Source organism: Sinocyclocheilus rhinocerous, unplaced genomic scaffold (assembly GCF_001515625.1).
Source record: "Sinocyclocheilus rhinocerous isolate Xijiao unplaced genomic scaffold, SAMN03320098_v1.1 scaffold1644, whole genome shotgun sequence".
In the NCBI taxonomy this organism is placed as follows: Eukaryota; Metazoa; Chordata; class Actinopteri; order Cypriniformes; family Cyprinidae; genus Sinocyclocheilus; species Sinocyclocheilus rhinocerous.
In genome coordinates this window covers 7,468-11,703 of record NW_015641033.1, presented here as the reverse complement: position 1 = coordinate 11,703, position 4,236 = coordinate 7,468, and the positions used below count along the sequence as shown (strand labels likewise).

Genomic DNA, 4,236 nt, shown 5'->3' with positions numbered 1-4,236 from the left:
TTAAAATTCCATATAAAATACTCCTTAACGTGTTCACATTATTAGACCTGGCCTTACATAATCGTGTGTCGTGTAGATCAGTGAGCCAGCAAGTCCATGACTTTTAAAGTCATAATTTTGACTTTTTAAATCTCATAATTTCGACTTTTTAAGTCATAATTTCAACTTTTTATCTCGTAATTATGATTTATGTCATAATTTCGACTTTTTAAGGCATGATTTTTTTCTTACCTGCCGGAAACGGGCTTCCATAGAAACTTTCTCGTAACAACGAGAAATTTTCTCGTAACGAGAAACTTTCTCAAAATAATGACTTATTTTCTCAAAATAATAATGAGATACTTTCTCATAATTATGGTTTAGTTTCTCATTATATTGAGAAACTTTCTCATAATAACGACTTACTATGTCATAATAATGAGAAACTTTCTCGTAATTATGAGTTAATATATTATATTCAGGGGTGACTTATTTTCTCATAATAATGAGAAACTTTCTCGAAATAATGAGAAACTTTCTCGAAATAATTATTTATTTTCTCGAAACAATGAGAAACTTTCTCGAAATAATGACTTATTTTCTCATAATAATGAGAAAATTTCTCGAAATAATGACTTATTTTCTCAAAATAATGACTTAATCCACGCATGCGCAACGCAAGAGTGACGGCACGCTAGCGACATCTGTTGGTCAAAGCCATGCAGGAACACCGCAATCATTGCTTTGTTCTGTAATCTAAAGTGTACAATCTGTCATTAATTAACGATTTCAGATAAATTATTTGTATGTAGTCTTTCGTTAATTTGTAGCACCTACCAACAAGTTACTCTGCCAGACAATGATAGTTCATGGCTTCAAATAGAGGAATATATTCCAACAACAATCATTTGAAGAAATTAAAGCCATTACACATATAAACTTAGTGAATAGATGTTCATTTCAATGATTTGTTAGTTTTATTAGCTGTCACTTTCATGCATCAAATGCATAGGCCCACACTGTTTATACAGTAGCCCAATCTCATCCCGCTTGCACATAGTTGTTTGTTACCAATTTACCACGGCAACCACTTGGTCTTCAGCATCACACCACTTCTTGCAGGACATGTGAACGTGAAAAATGCTTAATGTGGCTCAAAGTACAATGACAAATTCAGGATACAATATAATTGATCATGCATACGGGCAAAGCATAAGAGCCCAGAATTTGAACACAACCCCAAAAGTTGCACGTTAAGCGTCTGCCTATAGAAAACCGATATAGAAAATGCATAAGCGTCGCTGTTTTGTGTTGCATTCATATTTTGGGTCCACCTGAATGCCTGTATACAGTATGATCATTAAGTTGTGTACTGAATTTAGTTCAATCTGTCTTTGTACTTCAAGCCACGTTAAGTGTTTGTCCTGCAAGAAGCGGGATGCTGATCGAAGACCAGGCGGTTGCCGTGGTAACGAACAACTACACTTTGTGCAAGCGGGATGATATTGGGCTACTGTATAAACATTGCGGGCCTATGCAATGCATGAAAGTGACCGCTAATAAAACTAACAAATCATCAAAATAAACAACTATTCATTAAGTTTATATGTGTAATGGCTTTCATTTCTTCATAAAATGCGTGTAATTTTTGTTGGAATACAAGTGAGTGACGAGTGACGTGACATCCCAACAAACACATTTACGTTGTGTCAACGTCGCTGCCACGTTCCATTTTTACTGTGGCAACGTTGCTATCTACGTGCTCCCGACATTGTAGTTGAATTGTAAGACGCGAAAGGGCTGTAGCAACGTTGTTACGCGACATTCAGCAACTGCGAGACGACGTTCCGACCACATTTATTTTTATGCCAGATTATAAATATTACCTTTTCTGCATCTTATTTTTTTTTTTTTAGGTGAATCTCTTAATAATCAAACACAAGATAAATATGTAATACTTTTTCAAATACTGTTAATCATTAATTGTTCTTTTTAACGTAAACCCTGCTATGAAACTTTCAAGAGGAAAAATGCCATACAAGTTCATATAATCCAACTTTATTAAAACATTGCATACATATCTATTGCATACACTACCAAAACATACATTTTAAAAAAAGTATGTTATATTAATTATATTTAGCTCAAATATAATGGACTACAAATAAAAAAGCTTAAAAAAAGGCATTTGAGAACGTTTGCTGAACAAAAGAAAAGCAGCTGAGACAGTCAGGTCACCGGCTGATGAGGCGGACTCGGGACTGGAGAACACGGCGGACAGGGGAGCGCAGACGGGAAGGTCGGACTCGGTAGACATCAACAGTCCAATAAAGATAAACACATCCAGAGGAAAAGGCAAGCGCAGAAACCAGTCGGCAGGCACAAGTCAAAACCAGGCAGACAATCCGGGGACAGAGAATGATGTGCAGCAGGCAGGTAAAACTGGGCAGAGAACAAGACGGAGCAAAATCAAATAGCAAGCCACCAATATAGGAGGACACAAAACAAAGCACACTATAGCAGAGAAATGAAAGGAAAGAAGAAACATAGCTGTAAGCAGTAATCAGTTTGGCCAATAGAAAAAAGAGCAAAAGTTAGAAAAGAGAGACAAAGATCAAACCTGACTCCTGACAGAAACATCACATTAGCGTATTCTTTTCAGTCTTTTGATACTTTTATTTTAAACATCTATCAAATCTTAAGTAAATTTTCTACGAGTTATTTTTATTTTATTTTAGGTCCTTATTATAACAGGATAGTACAGATATGAAAGAAAAAGATAGTGAGAAAAGTGTAGGGTGACATAAGCCAGGTTTGAGCTCCAGTCATACGTACAGAAATGCTAGGCTGCTCATAAGGCTGAGTCTCTGAATACTTACTTAAAATTATGAAAAGAGGTGTAATGAACCATCTTGTAAATGTGGGGCAACTGATCGCTGTAAAATTAAATGTCAAACTTAGTGTCATGTCAATACCAGCTGTACAGAACATTAAAGCAATATTAAAAATCTCACACTTGGGTTTTTAGTTTGGATTAATTTAGTGTGTATTAAAAACATTGATTCTTGGGTTTTTAGTTTGGATTAATTTAGTGTATATTAAAAACATTGATTTGCACTTAACTGCTAGCTTGAGACTTTGAGGGAAGAAAAAAAAAAGTACTTAACCAGGGCTGGACAATAATAATAAAATACCTGTCTTGGAGCATATCCTCGAAAACAGTCAGTTATATCATAATTGAAAGTAAAAAGTTGAGAAAAATCATATATGTATCAATATATTGGACGCATGCGCATCTAAAGTGACCTCACTGCTGTCAGTGTACTTAATGTTAATACTAAAAAAAAAAAAAACACTCATTGCTCTTGACTGATTAACTTTTGTAGCATTAACAATGATTCATCTATATTTAATTTATACAGTGAGGAATATGCAATATTATTACATTTGTTTATTCAATTTCTGTACCTGATCACCTACAAACTGTTCTATTTATTTATTGTGCTATTGTTTGTAATTTGTTCATTTGTTTCCCTTATATTTAACTAATCAAAATTTTTGCCATAAATTTATTTATGAGAATACAAGATAAGGATCAAAACAACAATAAAAACAGCTATTTTATTTTTGTGGCAGGGCCAGTGAAAATGTTGGCTGGGCAAGAAAAAAGTAATATATTATACATACATATTGTCAGTAATATAATACATTGTCAAAATACTCACATTAGCCTTTCTCCTAACCAGACCTGGTGCATGTTTAAGGGTCTCTGCAATCTGGCTTTCAGCATCCATGCTAGTAGACCCAGGTTGTGATTTCATTATTGCCCCTAAATGGTTTAAGTAAAGTTTTTAGAGATGAACAAGTATACTTTACATTTGAACAAACAGGTATTCATCCCATTTGTATTGCCAATAATGTAGAATTCTGTCACTATAATGCAAATCAAAGATAATTGAAAATACAATAGAATATACAATAAAATAAATGCAAATACTGTTGATTTTTTTATACTTATTAGAACTCGATAAACAGAGAGTTCTTCAAGTCTCCTCTTCCCCTTCCTTCCTTTGAGGCTAAACTGTGACCAAACTTCTGAGGAAGTGATTTTTCTCATGATTCGCCGCACTGTCTCTCCATAGTTTGGTCTTCCAATTGTAGAAAGGTATTTAACCTGAATTTAATTTAAATGGAATTGTCAAATCCTATGCATACACACAGAACAGTTCAGCTGCAAATAAGAATGTCAAATTCTAA

At 34.2% G+C, this 4,236-nt stretch overlaps 1 long non-coding RNA gene across 1 annotated transcript; it reads right to left on the bottom strand.

Annotated features, from left to right (window-relative positions):
* Positions 1-2,117: 2,117 nt before the first annotated feature.
* On the bottom strand, positions 2,118-4,215 carry LOC107754227 (uncharacterized). The gene is made up of 3 exons (XR_001641557.1): positions 3,994-4,215; positions 3,705-3,808; positions 2,118-2,421 (listed from the first exon to the last, which is right to left on the bottom strand). It is a non-coding gene; the product is annotated as an uncharacterized LOC107754227 (long non-coding RNA).
* Between the last annotated feature and the right edge of the window lie 21 nt (positions 4,216-4,236).